We start from the raw sequence: 27,099 nt of genomic DNA, 5'->3' as shown, positions 1-27,099 counted from the left end.
AGGTAAATTTAAATAATAAAAATCTTTTTTCCACCTAGAAAAAAAATCATGATGCAGATGGGAAACAGATTGACATAACAGGTACAGTTTCAGGATAGCTATTTTCATGATCCTGACTATATACAGACAAATCTGCTGTTCACCTTCAGGCTTTTTTGCTATAATTCATTTTTCTGGGATATGTTATTACATGATGTTGATATATAATGCTTCTAAAACCATATAGGCCTGAATCAGGTTGATAGGAAATGAATTTGTTTAGCTAAATTGGTGCAGAGACTGATGCAAAAAGTCCTACTGAAAGTGTATCTGTATAACCAAATCAGACAGGATATGAATCTTTTTAATGCTGTAGAGGTTCCTTTGTTAAAGAAAAAGAACAAATACAATGAACCCTCTCATTTCCATTTAAACAGTTCTGTGGTTTATAACAAAATCTCACTGAAGTGAGAAGCTTCACTTAGTTGCATCATATATTACTTCAGAACTTGAGTAGGCTGTTTAAAAAACTACAGTAAGACACTCCCAGTTTCATCTTTCTTGGTCACACGGACATGTGGAATATTGCATAAACTAGCCCTAATAGTCAATGGGATATGTGTATGAACCACTGCATTGGGTTTATGTTAAAAGGTCTGTATTTTTGTAGTTGTTTTTGTTAGGTTTTTTTCCCACCGTCCTTCAGAAAATAGTATATGAATTTACTTGCTTATTTCTGATTTTGTATCATGATATTTTTTATCAGTTAAATAATGATACCTGACTGTGCAATTCAATGTTCTAGCAACATATATAGCAAGTGTAATACAAAAAGTTTTCACCAGATTGTATCCTACTAACTTGTGATAGTGCTTGTGAAGGTTATTCTCCATTTTCTTGCAGTAAATTAAAAAAACAACCAAACAGAAATCCCCCAACCAAACGGATATCTTCTGGAAATCTTCTGGGCCTCTATGAGTGAAAAATTCCCAAATCTAAGAGCAATAAAAAATGTAAACTTTTCAGTTTTTAGTTTTGACTGTATACCAAAATCTATATTTTTACCCCATCTCTCTCTTGTATCAGGTCAAGCCTCGTACTATTGCTTGCCCACCAGTACTACAGATGATCAGGTTTTAGGCTCAGCTGTGAACATTCTCCCGGCTCCAGACAGACTTAGATTTAAAGAGTCTCTTTTCCCCCTCCTATTAATTCTTCATTGGTATCAAGCAATGTTCTCAGTAGAAATTATTATTGACATCTATATTCCTGCAACAGAATGAAGGAAGTTTCAAGAAACATCAACAGAACTGTCTCTTGTTCATATCTAATTGAGTACCTTCCTCTCACAAGGACAAGTGTGATCCTGATTAAATTGCCATATAGTACACTAAAAGTAAACAAAAGGAGAGTGGTTTTTTTGTTGTTGGTTATGTGGAGTTTTTTTAAAAGTATTGAATAAATTGTGGAACCTTAAGCACAAAGGTATTTCAAAGCTTTTCAAGAAATTCAGAGAGGATACATCCCTGACTGAAATATCAAAACCTGAATGCAATTTATAGAACAAGAAAGTCTAAATTTACTTTTTGCCAGGAGGTAGTAGAGATATCTCACTCTGGAAGATTTGTTCTTATACTTTTTCATCAATGTCCACTACTAACATCTTTCAGAAGACAAATATTTGATTCACATTTTGATGTGACTTATAAGTTTTGAATCTTACTTTCATTTCACATTCTTAAAGACACTCAAATACTGATGTGATGATCCCTACCTAAGCCTATAATAAGAGAATGAACATAAGAGAAGTTGCTAAAGACTTCTATCTGTATATTAATGTAGACGAGATATGAATAACATAGTAATGAAATGACAAAATGGATTTGTGCTCAGTTACTGAATAAACTGTAGACAAATTGTGCATTCATGCATGTCTCTATGGGATTGTGAAAACAGAGCAAGTGCAACATGAAAAAAATAGTGGCTCTGTATTGGGCATAAAAGCAGGGCTTTGGTAACAGTTGCTGGGGACCCCTGTGTGGACGGAGGCCATGAGCCTTCCTGTGCCAGTCAGAGTGGGTTCTAGATGACTAAAAAGGTTGGAAATGACCTTCAGTCAGCCAGAGGAGCACAAAAAGCCTCTGGTCAAGTGTGCTTGAGGAAGGGAAGGGTGGCAGCTGCTAGGGGTAGGAGACAATAAAAAGAAGAAAAATTAAAAGAGACAGGAGGACCCTCAAAAAAGGATCTGTGAGGAGGTGAGTAAAGAGACAGGTTCGGAAGAATGTGGAAGGGGATATTGTTTGGGTACATGACTGAAGATGGTCTTTTGGAAGGAGGTACCCCTTGAAAGAAAAAGTGCTCCACTCCACTCCCAGTGCACCACTCTGAGAAACTGCAGTCTGTGAAAGAACCATGCGAGATCAAGGACACCCCCAAAAGGACTTTGGCCTGTGAAGGACCCATGCTGGGGCAGGAGAACAGTAAGAGGCAAGGGACAACAGAAAGAAACTACTGTGCACTGACTATTGCATCACCAAAGGGCCTAGAAGGGACTGAGCATCACATGTGGTGAAAAGAAAGGGAGTTAAAACGAGGAAGGGGGACAAAAGTGCTGGACTGAACCTGAGCCTTGGGAATGGTTAGAAAAATAGTTTTTTAAAGTGTTGGTTTAATTAACTCCCTCTGTTAATACCTGAACAAGCAATTAAAAGTTCATGTTAATTTATAATTAATTAAATTGAGTGAAGTTCCTCAAGTCAAGGATGTTCTGCTCATGAGAGGTTCCTATGTGTAAATTTTAATTTTCAATGTACCTAATATAGAAATAAACTAATACACACTTAATAACTGATGTACACATAGCATGACTATGATGTCTTTCCTGTTAGCGCGTGTTGGTTACTTCTGCAGTTTAACCCTAGCCAGCAAATAACCCCACACAGCCACTCCCCCCAGAGTGGGAGTGAGAGAGAAGTAGAAGAGCAAAAGTCAGAAAACTTGTGGATTGAGATAAAGACAGTTTAAAAGGTAAAGCAAAAGCCATGTGCACAGACAACGCAAAACAAGGAAGTCATCCACCATTTCCCATGGGAAGGGAGGTGTTCAGCTATCCCCAGGAGAGCAGGGCTTCATCACGTGCAATGCTGACTTGGTAAGACAAGCACCGTCCCTCCAAATGTCTCCCTTTCCTTCTTCCCCCATCTTTATATGCTGAACATAAGGTCATATGGGTCAACGTCGGTCAGATCCCGGCTGCGTCCCCTCCAAACTTCTTGGGCACCCCAAGCCTGATTGCCAGTGGGGTGGGGTGAGAAGCAGAAAGGACCTTGACGCTGTGTCAGCATTGCTCAGCAATTGCTAAAACATCCCTGTTCAACACTGTTTTCAGCACAAATCCAAAGCATAACCCTATACTAGCTCCTGTGAAGAAAGTTAACTCTATTCCAGTATAATCAGCACACTTAACTTAGTATTTTCTTTTTTCAAAACTCAGATTCAAGTCTTTTAATCCTCCTTTGGCAGGCTTTTCCTGATAAGCAGGAGGAACACTCAGTCCCTTCATATTTACAGGTTCATATGTAAGGGCTTTCTGGCTGGATACCTTAGCTGTTCCATTTTTTTCTTTATAAATTCATAACACTTTTTCATTGAAATTAAACAGAATTATAACTCAAAAAGGTTTAGATTTTTTCAGACTTAGACGTAGCTGAAAAAAATGGGAAGAAACAAATCAGAAAAGCAGAAGATTTTACTATATAACACCGTCTCATTCCAATGGTATGTGAAAGGAAAGGTAAAACAATTATCCCACTCAAAGAATTTACTGTCTCCTCTGCTTATATGTGTTATTCTAAAACATTGTTATATTGTCACCATGATATTTATTGTTTTTTGATTAAGTGTTGACTGAGGGATAAATATTGTGTGCAGAGGATGTGCATTTCAGAATGGGATTAGGTAATTAAAGTAAGTGATGTGGAAGTTGAAACCAAAGTCTCACATGAAGAAATCTATTGGGTTTATTTGTTTACAAGTACAATTTCTGTAGATGAAAGCCTCGAGTACTGTGCTTGAGAACAATGAAACTGCATAATTTCTATTAATATCACATTTGATGCAACTTCTTAATATTTGTATATTTAAAAATATTTGTAACATTCTGATAAAAATAATTCTAATTCAGTGTTCATCTTTTAGTTCTTATAAACCATTGTTTCTTTTGCCCTAAAAAGATAGAGAATGCTTTATATATTTTAAGTCTCCTCCATTCATCCTATATAACTTATATAGAGCTAAAATTTAGAAGTAAAAAACTGAACAAGTGTTCCAGGCTTTGTTTTTAGTTGATGGTGATAAATAAATACGTATCAGATTTTATTTAACTCTGAAACAGACATCTAAAACAAGTCAGATGATTGATTTTATAAGATTCTATTTTTCTTTGTGACTGCAGAGGAAATCTTGGAAATTAGTATGAAGAAGACTCATGGATTGTAGCTCGTTTTGCAATATTTGCTTAATAATAATTTCTTTAGATGACTAGAAAAAGAGATTTGCTTTCCAGATTTGCTGCCAGTTTAAATACTTTCCAATATGTAATGTTCTATAACAAAATTAATTTAAAAAGAAGTATTAGTTTGTTCTGTTGACATAATCATCCAAGGGCATAAAGTTGATAGGTCTTTTCTTTTACATGTTCAACAGTGGAGGAATATAAAGAACACTTGGATGATTTTTAATAAATTTTCTGTGTTTCAAATAAAGCTTAATGAAGGTGATTGATTACATTTTAGTAGAACAACACTTTACACTTGTCTTTTTTTCTCATTGATCAGGTAGGATCAAGACTACTTTGCAGAATAATAACGCAGGAGCAGGAAAGTGAAACACCTTCTGAGCTGTTAGTCAAGTTGTATTACAGTTTGCCATCTTCAAGCCATAAATAGGTAGAAATAATTTCACACCTGCATTGAATTTCTTGCTAATTAAAAACAAGGCATCGGTATTTTGAATTACAGTATCAATATTTAATACCACATTTCCCATCAAGAAACAGGCCCAAATGGGGCAGGGAATAGTGCAGAACTGTATAACAGAGTCAGCAAGGAGAGACTCATTTCCTCTGTGTGAAAGTTATCACCACAAGCCCTTTGCCAGCTTTCTTCTTCCTCTGTTATATCTACTCTCTGGTGGATGTCATATTAGAGACTGCAGCCAAAACATCCTCCATTCTTCACCTACTGGTGCATGAAGGAATCTGTGACAGATGCTGCAGCATCATGCAGTGTTCAAAGACCAATGTATTAATTTAATAAATGTTTTTGCTGCCTTATGGCCTTGCCAATGATTGTATTTCAGTTAAATGGAAAGATAAAGACTGCCTCCTACAGGAACTGAATATGGTGTTCAACACGATGATGTCAGATTATTTTTATAGTATATATCCAGTGAAACAACAACTAAAACCAAACAACATAGGTAAGAAATTTCCAAGTTTAATGAGAGTAGAAGTATTAAAGAAAGTCATAAAACCAACTACCTAATGCAGTAGTAACTGTGGGAAAAAATATTTCAGGCTCATAGAATGATCTCTTTTGTCCTTTAAGAGTGAGGTGTCATCTGAAAACTGGCACTTTTGAATCAATGACTAACTTAAAGTTTGATAATTTTTTTCAGCTTTTAGAACACTTTTCAGGTGAAATATGAGTTTTCATTAAGTAAGACAGAACTATATATCTGTTGTTGATAAATTTAAATGCATCTTTTCTTTTTTACCTTTTATTCCAAAAGGTAATTATTTGTTCCAAATAAATAACTGGTTTTTCTGAAACTGGATTTACTGGAATTTGTTCCTATGATTTTCTGGGCAAGATTCATATACTCACACTCGTTGAGATGATCATTGTGACTGACTGGATAACCATAGCAAAGGAGCAAGATCTAGAAGGGGAGGTTTAGTAGATGTCACTCTTCTATAAAAAGGTAGAGAAGCACCAGAGATCCTGAGGCAAGTTAATGAACAGTACCTTTGAAAATTGTAGCAGTATACACAAAAATCATTAGAGAATATTAATGAACAACCTAAGTGGCTAGAACTCAGTGAAAAGTGTTGTGTTGCACAAATATGGGCAAAAAATAGAATATCACCAGCTATTTTAAGCAACAGTGAAACTGGATTCCTGGGATCCTCTAGCGATGCTCCTTTTAACATAGGTTTACCTAAATGCAAACATATGCTATATACGTTTGGTCAGTTGAGGTCATTTATTGAAAACAAAGTTACAAGCATGAATCCCCTACTTTATTCCACAGAACTCAGAAAATAAGAACTTATACTTTTAGTCAGTATTGTGGACTTGTACTGAATGTGCTTCAAACTGGGACTAATAAAAGGACCTTTGCAAATGAATTAATATAGACCACAAGGACAAGACTAAGCTTGTGGATAAGCAATCTGCAATTTGGAATTTGCAGTGTTGTGTTTTGTTTTGTTTTTGCTTTAATTATAGAAAGTCATGGGTTAATTTTGAATGAGTTTGTTTATTCAAGTAAAACAAACATTATGGCCTTATTTATTTTATTTGTTTGACCTTAGCAGATTGAACTGATGATAATTTTAGGTTTCCCAAGTAACCAAATCACATCAGTAACAAATATTTATAAGCTATAGATATTATAGGTGTTATCATTTAAATAATAAATATAAGGCAAAAAACTTCAATAAGAGATTTAGAACATAAATTGCATTAAGTCAAAACTAAATTATACAGATTTAAGCAAAATCTATCCCATGTATATTATCAAAACACAAAATCAGATGTACTTTTTATTTAGCAAGCATAAATTTCCTAGTGAAAGTATTTTTTTTATTAAATGCCTTTTCTGCAAAGCATGAAGCAAAATTTTTAAATCTATCATATTTTTCATATCATATCATAAAGTTTTGTACTTGAAAACTATAGAGACTTCTTTCACATACAATGGTGGAAAAAATTTAAATAAAAAAATTAAATTAAAAAAAAATTTAAAAAAGTAAAAAAATCAGCCAACAGTATAAAAACCAAACAAACCAAAGATTTTTAGATCAAATATTTATAGAACCCAATCTTCCACTTCATACTGGTTCACTATCAAAATACAGTATTATCACAACAGAACGAAGATGCATTATGTCCTCTGGTCCAACCTCATTTTATTTAGAAGCAGATTGACTCCATTAACATTTAGTCCATGTTTCATAACCCTATACAATCTCCTATACTTAACGCTAAAATTTACAGATGTAGGCACAGAGATGCAATAAGTTCAAACAAATAATTCTTAAGACCCCAATGAAATGAGTAATAGAGCCAAGGACATAATGGAGGCTCCTGAATTCTTTACCATTAGTCTAATCAATAACAGATTTTTCCCCCTACTTTACAGCTTCTGTCAGGTTACATTTTCTGGCCTTTCTTTTATGTACAAACAAAACCAAACAAACAAAATTATGAACAAACAAACAACAAAGCCAAAACCAAAACCAAAACCTCAAAACAAATACAAAAAAAAATCTCATTCTTTGGAATCTTTATGTTGATGTTACTTCAGTGTACACACACAGAGTATAAAAACTGTGACTTATTCTTTACAGATCACTAAAAGTAAATGCTAGATCCTTCCTTTTCTTACATATACATATTTATCACCTAAACACTTAACTCTGCTACAAGTCATAGTTCTTTTAGAAAGAAACTCTCCAGTCAGTTTTATATCAGAATAAATTGTGTGCATTGATATACTTGGTGTCAGTTCGATGACTAATTGTGAATTTAAAAGGCTCAGAATCATGTTAAAATTCAAGCATCCTGTCTCTACATCTGATTAGTCCATGCCAAGGGGCAATGAACAGTCAGTAGGAAAAATACTGCTCCATTAAACAGTATCTCTAGGCTTCCAAAGCCCATTTTTTTTGACAGGCAATCTTTTTCTCAGAATCTGAATAATTTTATTCTTGAGAAAATATATTTTGATTATTGTAAATGATCAGGTGTTCTCTTTTTTTTTACTCTTCTCACATTAAGGTTCAAGGCAGACCAAAGGCACACTCCAATATATGCGCTCTGAGCTGGGCAACAAAAGGCTGTCTAAAATAAGAACTATTCAGTACTGAATCATTGAATAAACTGTGTTTCAAATTTGTAAGCCTGACAGTCATATGCTTAAGTCTGTTACTTTCTCTGTCTAACCTAGTCGATGATAAGATTTTAGAGACCTGAATAATAATATCAGAAACAAAGTCTTTGAAACTAGTGAAATACAGATATAGTTTAATGATGTATGTGCTAACCTCAAATGCTTTTTTTTTTGAGAGAGTTTTTAATTTTAACAAATGGCTAACCCCAGAATTGTATTTTTAGTTCAACAACTCTTAACTGTGAAAAGATAAATGGAGTCTGACTGATACAGTACATGCCTGTGTCATGTCATGGAGTGTCAGTGCCAGAGACAGTTAAAAACCTGTGTCTTCTGTGTTTAGTCACTGTGATAGCTCACTGTGAGATTTCTTAACAGACTTCTTACTTTCAGGTAAATTTGACAAACCATCTGAAGACTGTTTCCCTTGACAATACTTCAATAGGGATACGCAAAAATTTGAACAGCCAGAACATTCTTCCTGAACATTTAGAGCAGTGCCTGTTCTCACACTCTGTATGTCTGGACGTATTTTTCTGATTCTTATGTATTTTAACATGTTTCCATTTCTCTCAAATTTCCCACCAATCACAACTTTTCACCAGACTTTCATGGTCAATTGCTACTCTAATCTTATATATACTAAATTTAGTGTCTTTCTATTTATATTGATTTTCAAAAAGGAAAAAAACACAACGTTAACAAGATGAGTGTGTGTTTTACAATACTGTGGTGGGTTGACCCTGACTGTAGACTGTGTGCCCACCAAAGCCACTCTATCATTCCTCCTCCTCAACTGGAAAGATGAGAGAAAATACAATGAAAGCCTTGTGGGTTGAGAAAATGACAGGGTGAGATCACTCACTGTTATGATCCAATTATTGAGAGATACTTCTACTCAAATTAAGGTGTAAACGAGACCATATGCTAAAGTCAATAGTATGGCTTTTACCCCCTATTTGTAATAATTGTAATAGTTACAACTCCCTACTGAATATGTAGATCCTAAACCCTTTAAATATGAACTTGTGAGTCCAATAAAGCATTCCAGTTTTCTTCCTTCTGCTGGGATCCTGGTAGTTATTGACTCACTACACAAATATGTTGCAAAATCTTAGTAACAATGCAAAATCTTAGTAACATTCCAAAGATTTGATCTTGTTTTGCCTGTACCCTCCATTTTGATTTTAGTAATTACTCTTTTTTCCTGTCATATAAATTCTTTTGTGGTTTGGTTTTGTTTTGTTTTGGGGTTTTTTTGTGTTATTTTGCAAGTAGCAGGGCACACTGTCTTTTATAGGACCTTCTTTAGCACTTGCTTCGTGCATCTTGAATTATTTTATACTTTCTGACATTCTGTAAAAAACAATTGTTTTTATTCATTTGGGTATGATTTGGTTTATATAACTGTTCAGATATCGAAGGCAGTGATACTATGTAGGCAGTTTAAAAGATTTTTATCAGATTTCTTTTTTAAGATATCAATCTTTTCCCTTTCATGACTATTAGAAGATGTCAAAAAATTTCTCCTTATCTCATGTAATCTATTATTACTGGCTTCAATGTAGTTCCACATATAAGTGTTCATATTGATATAGGCCAGTAAAATCCAGGTCTTAGATTATATCATTTAGAGAGTTCAATTTATTTGTTTATAATTTTAGGGGTAGTAAATGTTTATTATTTTTCAAGCTTTTCTTCAAGACATTTTCTTGTTATATATGCATGTATACCATTTTGTGTGACAGAACCTTAATTTTTGCTCAGCTTTCAGAGAAATACATTTTGTACTGCACTTTCAATAAATGTCATGTCTAAGCTCTATTACCTATGTGATTTTTTCCTACTTAATTTAAGCCAAAGTAATTTTAAAGTGATCAAGTGGGAATGTCAGACAATCTATGAGTTTTGCATAAAGGAAAATATGAAGTTTGTTTATATAAGAACATACCCTACCTGTTTTTATTCTGGCTAATAATAATGAAGATAGAAATCAGATACTAAATCATTCTGTTGATGGATAAGAGACAGATGCAAGAACTGTTCCAAAAACTTTGCTGAGAGTTAATATGAATGCATACAGGCTTGCAGAGACACAAAAAACCAACCAAACAACAACAACAAAACTAACAAAAAGACAGAAATTGGCTAGGTTGATAAAGGCTTAAAAATGTAAAGAAATATTAGGATGGAGGTTTGAAGAGCCTAAACATATCAGACCACACACTTTAAGTCTACTCTTCTTCCAATATATCTTAAAATGAAAGAATAAATAATGTTTACTTATGAAGAAGTAATTTTTATAAAGAACAACAACAAACAGCCCCAGGAAGAAATGAAACACGAAGGTATGGCTATTTTGATATACTTTTAAATAGACAAAAAGGCAACCAAAGTTTGTGTTGCTATCATAACTGGTGTAATAATAGCAGTAATAATATAGATACTGAGATTTACCAGTAAAATACATTTTGTTCATTCCTTATAGTTCTTAAAAGATTAGACAAGATTAAAAAGGTTGACATTTATATTGTTCAGGAATTACAGACTCTTCAGTGACTCCTGGCACCTCAACAAAATATCAATCAGTGAAACAGTTTGGAATTATATTCCTAATTTCATATCATTCAGTGTAGACTAAAGAGATAAAATTAGCACTTACTCAATATTTTCAGGATACTTCCTGTAGGTAATTTCTACTATTTTGGAGTAGGTTAATATATTTGCCTTTTGAAACTTAGTTTCTGTATGAAAAAAATATTAGAACTATCAACTGAATTTAAGAATTATATATTTTTTTAAACAGTTAATCTAATTGTAAAGCTTGTTTTACAACGATAGGCAGCTTCAGCAAAAAAGGAAAGAGTAGTTACTGGTGCTTAAATGTGTTCTTCTCTAGGGGCCTGTTGAAGTGTAACATGAAGTAAAAGAAAAAAATTTAAGTCTATAGCAAAATAAATTTTCAGGCAATAAAAATTTTATAAACTTTCACAAAAATCTGTGTTGGTGTAATTGTAATGAAGGAATGAAACTTTTTGTCTCATTAAATAAGAGGAATTCAAAAGCAAATTTCCACAAAGAGACAGGAGTTTAACACTTAATGGTATACTTAGGGTAACAATCTTACTTTGAAGTATATTTTTACTTTTCTGTTTTGTTTCATAATATCTGTATTTCATAACTGATATTAAAAGGTTAACTTATAACCTATCCTCATTGTAAAATAATTATTTCTTTTTGTCAGAACTCATGTTTACTTGTCTGCAATAATCATTGCCTTTTTTAAAAGATTATGTTAATTGAAAATGCAAATATGAGTGTATTTAATACGCATATCAAACATATTAAAGCACATAACTTTAAATACCTTAACAACTTTTAGCTGCTCAGGTCACAGTTTTTTGTTTCCCTTTTTTTTGTTATTCTGTTTTGTGGGGGAGTTTTTTGTGGGGGGTGTTTCTTTGTTTCCCCTCGGTGTTGCTAAGCAAGACCTTTCATTTGTTTCTCTCCTGTTCCTTCAGGGAAGAAACACCTAGAGATATTGACTGTGTCTTGGAGCAAGGTAAATACATAAAACCGAACTAAAACCTAAAAAATAAACCACAAAAGGTCTCTTCTGAAAAATATAAAGACACTTTACATTTTTGAGACCTGACTAAAAAAAAAAAATCAAATATAAAACAAAACAGAAGCAAAGGGATGAGGCTTCCCTTCAGTTACTGATAAAATTTATGACACCTCCACTGCTTCTGTTTTCTGGATTTTTAGTGCAATGCTTAATGTTTAAAAAGGTAAGAGGAGAAAAGAGACAAAAGAATTGCATCATATGAAGTAGGTATGGTTCAGTGCAGACTACTCAATTGTAAGTACTGACCTACTGCAAAGGCGGAACATCAAAAATCTATTGGTGAGACAGTAAGCCTGACAAAGTTTCTCCTTAGAAAAGGAAAAAAATGATAGTGAAAACATATTTTTCTTCTTTTGAAATTTAAGTGGAGATTTTTTTTTTCCTTTTCCTTCTTATTTTAGTCCGTTGTGAAGTATGATTTTTCAGCCTAGTAGACCAAAGAATTACCAAAGGCTATGCAATATCAAGTTTCATTTCTGTCTTTTGCAGATTGATATGTTTATTTTCCCTACTGGAATCACTGCAAATATTACTATGGACTGAGAGAAGAGAAACTGTCTTCACTGGGTTTACCCCTCTATGCTTTCATGGGTATGTAGAGAAGATGGGAAGAGTAGAAATAGATGGATTGCATAATTGACACATAACCACTATTTGAAGGTTATATTCCCACCAGGACTCAATTTATACTGTTGTTCAAACTAGCAAATTCCCAGTCCAAGATGTGATAGAGAGCAAAAATACTGCAGGCACCAAAATTAATTATATTTCAAGTGTGGTAACAACTTCTTTAAAATAAGGAGCTACATATATCTACTCATAAAACGCATTCACAGGGAGAATTCTGTAGACTCTAATAGTCTTAGATCTCACACTATTTACAGCCTTTTTCATTTCCCAGCCTCAACTCTCATTGAACTTTGTGTTTTGCAGGCTTTGCCCATCCCCAACAGATCAAGACTGTGACCACCACTTTGACCAATGGACACTGAAATTGCCACAATCGAGTCTCATTGCTGGATGCACAGGTGGTGATACCTTGCTACTCTTACACTTTCTTTCTCTTTCTTTCCTTTCCTTATATATTTTCTTAGGTGTTAGTTTTATGCTTTTGTATTGCTCTATTTCTACAGATAATAACCAAAATGGCTACGTCTCCTTTCCATTGCAACCAAATTGTTCCAAAATAAATCCTACATATATATATTTGTATATAAACACTGGTTATTCAGTGTTGTTTCACTCTAATTCACCCCAAGGGATCTGTTAACAAGAACCTCAGTCACCCTCACTTTCAGGGGCAGGTCATAACAGTCCCTCCTCTATTCCTTCTCCCAGGTCCCAGTGACAGTTATGTTTATCAGGTTGATGCTTCACAGCACTTTTGTGTAACCAAAATACAGTAATAATAAGGAAACAGAAAGAGAGATCAACTGAACTCACAGCTCAAATTTATTTTAATCTATTTTAATTTTAAAACCTCATATGAAGACCATGATATTAGGAAGGTATCGAACCTATAAAACCAGATATTTTCCTTCCAGACTCATCACCATAATCAGGACATAACTGTGGTATAGAACAACAAAATACAATTAAATTCTTTGTCACTAGTCAATAAATAATAAAAGTAGGTTCTCCAGAGATGGTGAGTTGAATTCTATTCATGTCAACATACACCTGACCTGCTGAAATCTGCTCTCTGATCCTCTTAGCACAAAGAGGAAATATTTTGAAATGGGCTGACAATATGTTGAAATGTCAAAGTTATGTGTGCATTTGGAAAAAGAGTGATGTATGTTCAAATTTTCTAAGGTAAAACAAAATTTCATTATGATTATTTAAATTGGTTTTGTCTTTATTATTTGTGTTGTGCTTTTTAACACTTGGTAACCCCAGAAATCCTATGAATGAGGATTCAAAATTCTCACACAGTAACATTTTTTAAAAAGAATTTAAACCAACTGATATTTAGGTTTTTTACTTGGAAATAAAATGCCCACTGCAGATCTGAAGTCTCAGCTTCCTAACTACCAATGCAAAGCTGAATGAGTCTAAGCCCAAAGAAATCTTATTCAAGCAGATGCTGCCAGAACATCAGAAATGCAAAGCTTCCTGCCAACTCAGCTGCAGCACTTAGATCCCCTGAATATCCTAACAAGAAATCCTCTCTTCATGGAGTATCCTGGCTAAAGATAGACCTCCTAGGTAATGAGGTATCCAGTTTCATGGCAGATAGTTGACATTTTCAGATTGCCAGATTTAGGCTTGCTGGCAAGAAATCTTATCCTGGGAAATCTGCCTGGTTTCTGTCAGAAGATTTAAGAAAATCAACACCTTCCTACAAAATTTAACAATTTTACTCAAAAGTATTCAAATTAAAAGAGATCTCAAAAAAAACCCATGAAGATCTGTTCTTTTAGAAAGCTGCCTAAATATGACTCAGTGTCAAGGCTGCCACTCTGCACCCTATCCTTAACATTGACTCAATTAAATAACTTTAATGAGATTATTTTACTCCACAGATATATCTCCAATTTTGCATTGCCAATTAAAATATCATTTAACCAGCAGTAGGGTCTGTGATAATAACTTATAAATTTTTAGTTTTTAGGGGAGGTTAGCAGTTTAGGTTTTTTGTGTTTTCTTATTACTTCTTTGGAAAATTATGTGGGACTGTTCAATCAGTGCTTTACATGTTAGACTTTCCAGTTACAAGTATGGCTTTCCTAAGGTATAGCTCCAGTATCCAATTTGAATGTATCAATCTGAGCAACATGTTTTGGGGGAGCAGGACAAAATGGAATCAAGAACAACTATACAACCAATCTGGAATTATAAAATAAATTTTATTAAGATAGTGTAGGTATCACACTTCTCTCAAACAAAGTAACAGTCAAAATAATTCTACAACACTGTCTAGATTTTTCAGACAAGATCAAAGTCAAAGCTGAAGTGAGACATTAAATCATTTTATCTGCCCCCATGTTGGAAAAAGAATGTTTTCCAGTTCTATGGCCAATGTACTTACATCAGGTAGAAATGGGTGAACTTTTGACATTGGAGAAATCTAAAACTAAAAAAATCTATAGGTAGACTTATAAATACTTTTAAAAACATTAGCTTTGCTGATCCTGGCTATTTCCTCTTCATCTCTGATTTTGAGAGCTTTTAAGACTTGTTTCCTTTCCTAGTGCTAGATGAATTGAACATTATTTTAAGAAAATGTATTGGCATTGACATGTTTCAAATGCTCCTAGACCATCAGATATAATGTATTTCTCATAATTCTATTACCCCACTCCAGCCTTTAAGATCAAAACTGTAAAAACCCTAAATAGACAACATAGCTAGCTCAAAAGAGAAAACAAAATGTGGGTCTGTGTCAGATCAGAGTGATGCCTTAAGCCCCTAATGTTTTTTTTAAATATTTGTAAGACTTATAAGTTTTATAAGTAGATTTTAAAAGCAGCAACCTTCCCTCTTTTGTCCCTTGTCCCTTTCCCTTTCTCCGTAGCACCCTTATTTACACAGTCCTTAACCCTCTTACCCCATTCTATGCTCCCTATATCACTCATACCCCTGAATACAGCAGAAATGTTTAGTCTTTTGTCAAGGCAAGGCCTAGATTGTTGGCAGAACAGCATATCAGGGCCTAAACCACAGAATATGGTCAAGAATTAGGTAACTATGTACCCTTTGTGCTCTGAGGGAGAGGAAGATGGGATGAACAGGGGGTCCTGAAAGCCCCCAACTCAATTCTCAGGGGGTGGACCCGGGGTGGACCAGAGTAAAGGCCACAGGGTGGACACATCTGGGATTGGATGGATGGTATTATAAAATGTAACATCTTAGCCTTGGCAAAATAAACCCTTTCTTATCTCACCCCTAATTAACTACTCTGGAGATTTTTTCAGCACCAAAATTCCACGGCAACAAGAGGCACCAGAATTCCAGATAATTCATTGTTTCCTTACACTGAAATTTATTTGAAGGTGTGGTTTTAGTCTTCATGCTGCATACAGGATACAGGAAACTTAGCAGAGTGTGGAGTTCCTATAGTATAGAAAATCTATGATTTTTATCAGCACCTTTAAGTGTGCTAATTCATTTATTTAATCTAAAACTTAATTTTTGCTTAGCCCCATGTTGAGCAGGCACTATACTTAAATAAAATTATAGACTGAATTATTCATCTGATGATCTCTCTCCTTTAAAACTCTGTATTCAATTCAGTTTCCAAAATAAGTTGCCAAAATATGCTCCATGGTAACCTAAAATGCTCCTGACTCTGGTCTTCAGTTTCACCAGGCAATCTTTCAAATCCATTTTGAGCTACAACAGGCATTTCTGATATTCTTTCTGTCAACGATAACATTAATTTGATTTGTTATTCTTTATTTTTTGCACAGAAAAAATTCTACTTTCCCACTAAAGAGTGATTGGTGCGGTGAGTTGACCCACCAAAGCTGCTCTATCAGTCCCCTTGTCATCTGGACAGGAGAGAGAAAATATAACAAAAGTTCATGAGCTGGGATAAGGGATCGGGAGAGATCACTCACTGAAATACCATCACAGGCAAAATATCCACAGCTCGTGGATATTAACTGAATTTATTACTAACCAAATCAGAACAGGCTAATGAGAAGTAAAATGAATCTTAAAAACACATTCCCCCCACTCCTTCCTCCTTCCTGAGCTCTACCTCCTCCCCCACAACAGCACAGGGAGATGGAGAATGGGGGTTACAGTCAGTTCATCACAGGTTATTCTTCCTGCTGCTCAGAGAGAAGGGTCCTTCCCCTGCTCCAGTGTGGGGTCCCTCCCACAGGTGACAGTCCTCCACAAACTTCTCCAACACGAGTCCATCCCACAGGCAACAGTTCTCCATGAACTGCTGCAACATGGGTCACTTTTCCATAGGGTGTAGTTGTTCAGGCACAGGCTGCTCCAATGTGGGTCCCCCACAGGGTCACAAGCCCTACCAAGAAATCTACTCCAGCATGGGCTCCTCTCTTCACAAGTCAGCAGGTCCCTGCCAGGAACCTGTTCACAGCCCTCTTTCAGGCATCCACCTGCTCTGGCATGGGTCTCCTCTCTCCATGAGCTGCAGGTGGATCTCTGCATCCCGTGGACCTCCATGGACTGCAGAGGCACAGCTGCTTCACCATGGTCTGCACCACAGGCTGCAGGGGAACCTCAGCTCCAGTTCCTGGAGCACCTCCTCTTCCTTCTCCACTGACCTTGGTGTCTGCAGAGTTGTTCCTCTCACATATTATCACTCCACCCTTCTCTGTTTGAAATTACATCTGCATAATAACTTTCTTTCCTTCTAAACTATGTTATCACAGAGCTGTTACTATCATTCCTGATTGTCTTGGCCTTGGCCAGAGGTGGTTCCATGATGGAGCCAGCTGGCATTGTGTCTTCTGGACATGGGAGAAACTTCTGGCAGCTTCTCACAGGAGGCACTCCTGCAGCTTGCCCCCCCACCCCCCGATCCCAAAACCTGGCCATGTAAATGGTGTCTAGTAAAACCATACTTAATCTTCTGTTGTTTTATTATATGAAGTGTCTGTTCAGGGCTGGCAAGTGAGCTAGGGCTTAGATCTTTGTTTTTTTGAAGAAAGATTTAATGGACAAGAGTTCTTTGGTACGAGATTATGTTCACTAAAGCTTGAATCTGCTGTAGTTTTCTTCATAAGATATGTAACAAAACAAAAGAAAACATTGAATAATAGCACTTGAGATTCAGACCTCCTACTAACTACAAAAGAGAGAAGAGGAAGTTATCATTTCAAAGTGCTTTCCTTTCTTCAGAGTCTCTAGATGGTTTTAATAAGATTTAAGAAACTTTAAAAAGGTTTTTAGCTTAAAAGGTGTTTCTTCAGTCTTTTCTAATTTTAGTTTTTTCTTCCTAAGAGATAGCAAATTATATAGAAATTATTTCTTTGGTACCTTTTCTTCTTGAACTCTTTGTTACCAGATTTTTCTTTTGGGTGCAATTTAATCCTTGTTTAAAGTGACCAGTAGGATGAAATTATAACAAATTTTCAAAAAAAATTATTATAATTCTGTGTTTTCATGCAGTCAAAAATTTCAGTGAAAGCAATCATCACATACTTCTGCATGTAAAAAGGATCTTTGAATTTTAAATTTTTTTGCTTTGAAATCCTTACCAGTTAAAAAATCCCCCAAAAATAAAAAATAATGGGTTTGTGTCTATTATCTCTAAGAAACTGAATTTCTTTGCTTATATTAAATATTATTATAAGCGATATTTGTAATTGTACACATTTGTCATTTAACATCTGGCTGAAATATTATCATAATATGATTTAGATTCTTAATTCTGAATACTGACTTTATTCAGAGGTACATTTGGAATCCAAATAGCCTCATGCTGGACCAGAGTGAAGGAAACAGACATCAGAGTTAACAACCTGTGCTGTCTTTCCCTCCTCAGGTGCTCTGGATATACAATCATGGAATGGTAGAATGGTTTGAGTTGGAAGGGATCTAAAGATCATCAAGTTCCAACCCAGCTGCCACGGGCAGAGGTACTTCCCACTAGACCAGGTTGCTCAAGCTCTATCCAGCCTGGCCTTGAACACTTTCAGAGATGGGGCATTTACAACTTTTCTGGGCAACTTGTTTCAGTGCCTCACTACCTTCACAGTAAGGAATTTCTTCCATGTATCTTCCATATATGTAATGTGGTAAACTTAGAAGCAAGACTGGTTATGGAAACAAGACTAATTAATGTTATTTTAATAAATTGTGTAACTAAATTTTTGGTATCATAGTGGTATCGCATGGATAAGTCATCATTTTCCACACAGTAATTTGACATAAACAAAAAATCAAATGCCATCATTTTATTGCATTGTAAGATCATAATTTATTTTAGTAACTACTTTTATAATATACTACTAGTAAAACAATTTAAAAACTCTACTTTATATACAAAACCTTGACTGAAAAACTGTTGCAGGCTTGTTCAATATTAAGTATGAAGTCTGTGTTGTGGTGTTACATTTCTGCCATTGTGTACTTGTTGTGTTGTGTGATTTATCTATGTGAGTGGAAATGTGATTTAAAGTTGTTTGTTAAAAATAATGGAACTGATTTAAAATGGATATATGTGTGTGTGTGTGCGTGTAAACACTTGAACTGTGAAGCTGTTTCTTTTAATGCATCATTTCTTAAAAGAGACCAGAAAAAGCTGAATGTAGTCTTTCTATGTATCTCCTCAAAAAATGTAAAATTTTCTATACCTCTTTGCATGTAAAGGTTATTCTTTCAGCCCATCATTTTTTTAGCCCACCAGAGTTTCTATCTTCTCCTTTTGGAATTCATAAAAAAATAAAAATAAACCTATCTTTTTTTTATTATCCTGGTTACTATTTTAAAGTTGCAACTGTTCTGATAATGTTTTAAAGAAATATCTCAAGGAAATATGGAAAATTGAGAAAAGTTTCAAGTATTTCAGTATCAAAAAGAAATGCAAAAATTCATTTATCTAAAATTTCATTGGTAGTGAGGAAAAGAACATTGACAAATTATTGTTATCTCTGTTCTTGGGAAAAATTGCTCTCTTTAAAGAGCATTCTATAAAGTCCTTCTTTAAACTTATCAGTCTAAAAAGTCCCTCTCATTTTTCTGCTGCATTAGATGTTATTCTCCCACCTTAAAAACTAAAAAAAAATTTCATTCTTTAGCATGCTATTTTTCTCTGACTTTTTTTCTAGTTTTTTTTTAACTAGGAAACCTCTTTATTTTTTCACAGATTTTTAGTACTTTCCAATCCTTTCATTATCTTTAATTTATTGTAACACTGTATACTTTAATAGGCTTTCTTTGGGAGATGTTAAACAGTTGCAGCTCTTCGTGATTTCTGCTAAAGAAAGAATATTTTAGAAGTATATCTAATGTGTTCTTCCTGTCATTGTTTTGGGAGGGAGAAGTGCTGTGAAGACAGTTAAATTACTCTTCATATATAAAAGCTTGATTATAAAAGAAGTACCAAATGCTTTTAAGGCTTTCTAGTATACCAGTGAATATGATGACTGGGTTTTATGGACATTTATGAGAGCTTTAAATTTCCCAGTCACATTCATTTTGGAGAGATCCTTTTGCATACCAAAAGCTTTAAGATTTGAGGCTTCTTGGTCCCTTTTTTTGATATTTCTTCATTATGGCAAAAACAGGCAAGTAGATGAGCTTTGTCAGTGTGATCTGAGCAAGTCATACAGTGATTCTCTCCAAGACTTAACTTTGTAAAAATTAAATATCTTCTCTGAGTTACTCTGATAGGCTTTCTCCTTGAAACTCTCTTCTTCCTAACACTTTTCACAGACTATTCTTTTAATCCTTGCAGATTCAGAGGCCTCCAGGGCAAAGAGCAGCTTGTTTTTTGTATGCTCATTTTACTGTCAGTCTCTGTCCCAGGCACCTCCAAAGATTCCCAAGTTTTACCATTTTTAGATACATCTTTAGATGTATCATCTAAAATCATTTCTAATTCAAATGTTAGACTTTATTACCTGTGAACTGTGAATAAAGAAAAAAATATACTGGTTAACAAATATAACTTGTGAATGTGAAAGCATATGCTCTCATTGTTTTAGGAGTGGAACAACGCTGAACCTGATATTTTGACTGTATGAAAATTGCATGTTTGGTTAATCATTCAGTTTCTGGATTCTGTATCATATATTATTTCATTTTGTCCATAAGTTTTGAGGTTACTCATATGAGACATTTATGCTAAGTGTCACTGCTAGGTTTCAGGGCTCTCAATACTAACATATGTGAACACTGAATGAGTAGTTGTAAATCCTAGAACATGTGAGACCTAATTTCCTGCAGCACTTTTTCCGTTTGTTGTCTGGTGTTCACAATACCACTGACCTCATCTGTGATTTTGATTCTGACCATTCTATCATTCTATGATGTCTGAGTTCATTTTGAGCGGAAAAGAAGTGGAGAACAGAAACAGAGTAGTCTGGGGGTTTCATTCATGTTCATAATATATTCAATATCTTTTAGAGACATGTTTTAGTGAGAAATTATTTCAGACTATTTAAGAAATCTGGTATAAATGGTGATTCTTCCTCAAGGGATTGCCATCTAGGACATAGTACTTCATACACAGATGAGACAAACAGAGTGAGGTGGGGGACACTGTTTCAATTTTTACTTTCTCAAATACAGAATTTCACAGTTTACAACTTCATAAAACTGGTAGGTGAAGAAACTACAGAAAACATGTACCTCAGTTGAGAAAGAGTTATTAAGGTCTCTTCAAACATATGTAAATTATCTGTTCACAAGGTACTCATAGTTCAGGAAGGGCATTTAAATGATAGAAAAGGAGTGCCTGAAGCAATCTAAATTCAGATAAGTTTTTGAAACAGAAGTTGGAAACCCTCCTTAATGTTATCAGATGGAAGTGTAAAGCAGGCTTCAAATTTGGTAATTAATACTGTATAAATAATCATCACTAAGGGTCTCTTCTTTTTTTTGAATAGTCCTGCACAGCTTAAAATTGCTTCCTTTACCATCTCCATCCCCAGATACTTTCAAGGAGAAGGTAGGGTACAAATTCTTACTGAGCCCTTAGGGTTCAATTCACCTGAAAAGTAGCTGTGACCTTCTGTACAGAGCAAGTCTATAAAAAGTGGCAGGTGGTGTCTTCATGGCAGTCTGACCTATCCAGCTGCAAGGTTACTTGGCATGCAAAGTACATTTTTGTTATATTGATGCAAGGCAATCTGCTCCTGGGGAGGGGAAAGGGAAATGAGGACTGTGTTGCAGGTAACTGAAGAAACAGAGGTTTTGCAGATGCTGTTTAAGGGAAGTGCATTGAATTATTTAATGGAATAAATAGAACCTAGAGCATCTTTTATGTCCAAAGCAAAAACATATTGCCCAAGTTTTAAAAGAGCGATATTTAAATTTATAGCTCTGCATAGTTAACTACTAATAGCAGTAAACTACTGAAAGAAGGGGATGAAACACCACTTACAACTACGACCTTTGGTGGACCTGATCTAACACATAACAAAATAACTAAGAATCTCTTTGTTCATTTAATTGGCTTTTGCCATAGTAAACTTGCCTTTCTGAGGTGCAGTGTCAGGGCCAAAATATAACATTAGAGAATTAGGTCCAAAGGAACTCTTCTTAAGCTGTCTTAGTGGTTGTGTGTCTTGTTGTCAAGCAAACAATTAAAAAATAAAAAAGGTCCCGTAGGACTGAAGGTGTCACCTGCTGTTTGAATGTTTTGCATTCAATGTCCTGCATAACACAATTTTAAATAGCAAAACAAGGTATCTCATACAGCTTGTATAGATGGTTTGGGCGTAGGATCTTTGTCACTAGCTGTTCAAATATAGTAACTGTATTCAAATGGCCTGATTATTTGCAGAAATGTTACACTTCGTTGCTTAATGGAATTTTACCTAAGCACTTGAAACATTTTTCTATTTGAAATATAGCTTTGCAAATAACGAGAAGGAAATCTTTTGTTTTCTTATTTCCCAGAGTTCCCTTTTTCAACTTGTACACTTTCTCAGATGGATTATATGAGCTTTGCACAAGAATCTGAACTTCATTGTCGTGTCTTACCCATTCCAATTTATCTAATTGAAAATAAGGATAAATATTTACAATGAGAGTAATCAGACATTGGAATGGGCTGCCCAGGGAGGTGGTGGATTCACTACCCCTGGAGGTTTTTAAGATGAGACTGGATGTGGCACGTAGTATCCATGGCGGTGTTGGATCAAGGTGTTGATGATCTTGGAGGTCTTTTCCAACTATTATTCTATGATATCTGGACTAGGTTAATTTTGACACTTTTATTAATAATTTCTGAGCTGTGGAAGCACAGGATTTATATTCTTTTACAGAACATCATTGCTCTAGTCCTTGTAGAGCTCCCTGCTACTTACCACAGAGGAAAAAAGGCAAACAAACAATATAACAAAGGTTATTTAGCCCATTATTTTTCTTCCCACATTCTTGTTTGTTTGTTGTCTTTATATAGAGAATAAAAATCATTTTCAGGATGTGAAAATAAAACACACTAGCATTTCCAAATGTAGTTATTTATTGAGTAAGTAAAATATTTTGATATTTTCAACATATTAATCTTAATTTTTGTTGGAGGTCAGCTGAAACTATTCACTGAGTTTAGCTTATTCCTTAGACAAGACCAATTAACTTCTGACTCAGTAGATATGCTTCCTACAAAGCAATTAATACAAAGCTAAAAGCCAGATGTAAGTATATATTTATTCAATTATTAAAGCATATCAATATTTTCATATTCTTATGTTTACGACTTCAATAGTACAGAATTACAATACCATGGGTAAGATTGGAAGGGGCCGCAGTGATCATCTGGTCCAACCTCCTTGTTCAAGCAGCTTCATCCCAGAGCACACAGAACAGGATTGCATCCAGATGGTTTCTGAATATCTCCAGAGGAGACTACACAACCTCTCTGGGCAGTCTGTTCAGTGCTTGGTCACCTGCACAGTAAAGAAGTTCTTCCTCATGTTCAGGTTGAACTTCCTGTGCATCAGTTTCTGCCCATTGCCTCTTGTCCTATTGCTTGGCACCATCAAGAAGAGCCTGGCTCCATCCTCTTGACACCTTCCCTCCAGATACTGATAGACATGGATGAGATGCCCTCTCACTCACCTCTTCTCAAGGCTGAACAGGCCCAACTCCCTCAGCCTTTCTAAGGGAGATGCTCCTGTATTTGTTGCCCTCCACTGGACCCGATCCAGGAGCTGCACGTCTCTCTTGTACTGAGGAGCCCAGAACTGGACACAGCACTCCAGGTACGCCTCACTAGGGCTGAGCAGAGGGGTAGGATCACCTCCTTTGACCATCTGGCAGTGCTCTTTCTAATGCAAACCAGTACTTGCCAACTTAATTCAGAAATAATCCTTCCCACACTTTTATGCATTCTACATGTATCATATACATTAATATCAGTATGCAGAAGATTGACATATTCTTCTCAATCATAAATTAGCCAAATATTCAAATACTTCAAAACCCTAATTTAAATCACTTTTATGGTACTGTCATTCAGCATTAAAACAGCTGTGGGCTCTTAGAAAATATTTTTTCAGCGAAGACATAGATATAAAGTCTTTAAGAAACTACCTAGACTGATAGCTGCTAGTGTCTGTGAAATTTCATTGGATTGTACAGTAGATTTTGCATCTATAATGGCTTCTTTAATTCTTCTAAGTATATCATGACTATTAGCCACATTTAAATTTTTCTGTCTTAACATGTTTACTCTTTCTCTCTCTAGGTTTGAAGTTGATGTCTTTTCATCAATTTAAAAATGAATCACTCTATGAACCAGTGCACTAAATGTCCACATAAACATAAATTCCTGAAAAGCAGTTTCCTCCTTATCATTTGGTTCTCAGGGAGTTTTGCTTTCCAAAGACAATAGCAGTTTCTGCCAGAGTTTTTATCCCAAGTCCAAGTTACTTATCAAAAGTAGCAAATGTTTTATCCAAAGCTGTAAAATTATGAACAGCATTTGACAGGACAGTAAAATTACAAAATGTCCTTTTTTAATCCAACTTCACAAAAGTGCAGCAGAACTAAAAGTGGCAAGAATCCCATAGAAGAGATCTCACTTACATGAAAAATCAATTAGACAATCTCAAGACTAGTATCCATCATTTATCTTTTGAACAAGGAAGTTCATAACCATTTAGTGGGACCTTCTTTGCTTTAATCCTTCTGTGATGTTAGTACTGCTGCATATGATGAGGCCAAAAAAGACCCAAAAAGGCTGAGATACAAAAAACACATTGACAAATACTGTCCATATTAAGGAATTTTTAGTATATACACATATATGAACATGTACAAAATTTCTTATATTCCTATATAATTAAAGCAAGATGAAATTATGATAGTGCCTCCTAATAATACATTTATTTGCAGTGTGAGTATGCTAGATGGGATAAGTGACAAAGCACGATATATTAGCAACATAAACATCTCCCAAAATCATGGTCTTGATCTTTACCTCCTGGAGATGTTACAGAGCTCGTGGTGCTCTTTTGTTTAAATGGATGAAAGTTACAAGAAAAGGTCTTGAATTGTTGGAAGTGTGGTTTGAAGTAAGAGAGAAAAAAAGGGCTTTTCATAAAAGATGCAGAGGATCCCTGAGGGAGCCCGTAGCACAGTGAGGTTTGATCTGCCACTAATAGATCAGTACATTATTAATTATTAATGTGACTATAATGTCTTCCTGGTTTATATTTCAAAGCTGATTTTATCTTGCTTTAAAATTTGAGAATTAGCAAAATGTTTTATTCCCAGATATTACTAATGTTTAGCTCAGATGGCAGAGAAATATATATGGGAATATTAATAGGATGGAAAACTTACTATTGGTTTAGGCATATTAAATATATTTTAATATAATGCTTAGTTTCTCAAAAAGAATTTTGAGAGACTTATTTAACGCAGCATGATTCTTTACCTGTAAAATTTAGAGCACATGCATTTTTATGGACCACAATGTAAGTATTAGGCTCATCATAAAACATTGGAGTACTAAACACTGCACAGCACAGGTTGATCTAGGGATATGAAATGTATGAAATCCTTCTGTGATTTGATGATTGCTTCTAGTTTTAGTAAATACAATATAAGCACCTGCTTTTCTCCCTCATAATTTCAACATCTGTGGAAGTTTTCTTAAGCTTTGTCATTCAGTAAAAGGCACTAGTGACAGTCTCTGACTGCTTAATTAATCACTGTAACACTTGGTACTACATTTTGAATTGATTGTTTCAAAGACACAGCCTACTTTGAGTCCAGTAGGTAATTTTATGCATTGTCTGAAATGTCTTGCTTCCTGGTAATAATAAAATCTTTTTGTAAGATATTTATCAAGGTCTAAGTAATAAAACAGTTTGGAGAAGGCTTCAGCCCCTAAATTAAGACACATTTCTTTTTTTCAACAGAGACTGAAAGCCCTGTATAGTGTTCCTCTAAGGAGCATCTCAGTTGTTTGAATTGTAGCTGTTAATTTGCAACAGAAGTCAGAATTTCTCGATTGCAAAGGAGAGACGTGCACTTTAGCACTGACTGATAATAAAAATCCTAATATGTTCCCTCTTCAAAAAAATAAAGGATTTCTTATAACTTAATTGACTTTGTCATCTTTTTAAGCTTCTCTAGAGGTTTCTTTTTAAACCTTGAAATTTTGCCTTCAGGCTGCTACAGAGGAGAGTGTTCTTTGTACATTACATACCACAGAAATATATGTATTTTTTAGAGATGTATAATGAAATATTTTATGCTGAGGTGAACATTTAGAAATATCACACCAATAATGGTTCAAAGTGGGAGAATTTTACTGCCTGGAAGGTTTTGGATATGGGAATTTAAACTCATTAACCTTGAAGAAATCTATTTTAAAGTCTGTCATTAGTTTCACAAGCCAGTCATTAGAATTTTCAACGCTGTGAAGAACCTTTTCATTGGGTATTAGAAGGGTGTTTTGTGCTTGAGAAGATGCATCCTTCTTACCCACTGCCTTTCCTTGAGCCGTGGTCTTGTAAAAAATTGCATATTTATGATGCATTAGGTGTTATCATGGTCTGAAAGTTAGTTTACCAGTTTGAACAGCAAATACTTACCAACATACATTAAAGAGGGAGGATATAGGACAAAACTGACTCTTTAATGTTGAACTTCTCTGTCCTATTTTTAATGATATATGGTACTTAAAAATATAATATTTTTATCTTTGATGGCAGTTAACTGTTGATTTCTTTGGCTTTAGGTTAGCATTAGTAATATTTACTACGGAAGCTTCACAGTTGTGTTGATTTTTATCCTGAATAAGTTTTCTTTCATTACTAGCTCATTATCAAGCTATCAAAGAGATAGTCTTTCCCTATGCCATATGATTCCTGAGAAATTCAAGACATGATAAAAATTTCAGTAGCAGGAACACTAAATTTGCTCAAGACAGGAACAGGAAGAGTTCAGCAGGCTTGAATTTATCTTTCCATGTGCTATCTTTTTCCTAATGTCAGAGTGGTTAGAATATGGATGAAGATTAAGTAAAGTTAATTTTGGAGTTCACCAGTATACAAACTTCAGAATCAGCTGTAAGTGTTAATGGATAACAGTGAGTTCAAAGGAAAATGGAACTGCTAGGTTTAACATGTAGGAAAGTATTTATTTTTAGAATAAAGGTCAAATAGTAGAAGAATTGTAATTTTCTTGTATTAATCGATAATCCAAATCAC

Source organism: Manacus vitellinus, unplaced genomic scaffold (genome assembly GCF_001715985.3).
Source record: "Manacus vitellinus isolate BGI_N305 unplaced genomic scaffold, ASM171598v3 scaffold_0_pilon, whole genome shotgun sequence".
In the NCBI taxonomy this organism is placed as follows: domain Eukaryota; kingdom Metazoa; phylum Chordata; class Aves; order Passeriformes; family Pipridae; genus Manacus; species Manacus vitellinus.
This window is presented reverse-complemented; position numbering follows the sequence as displayed.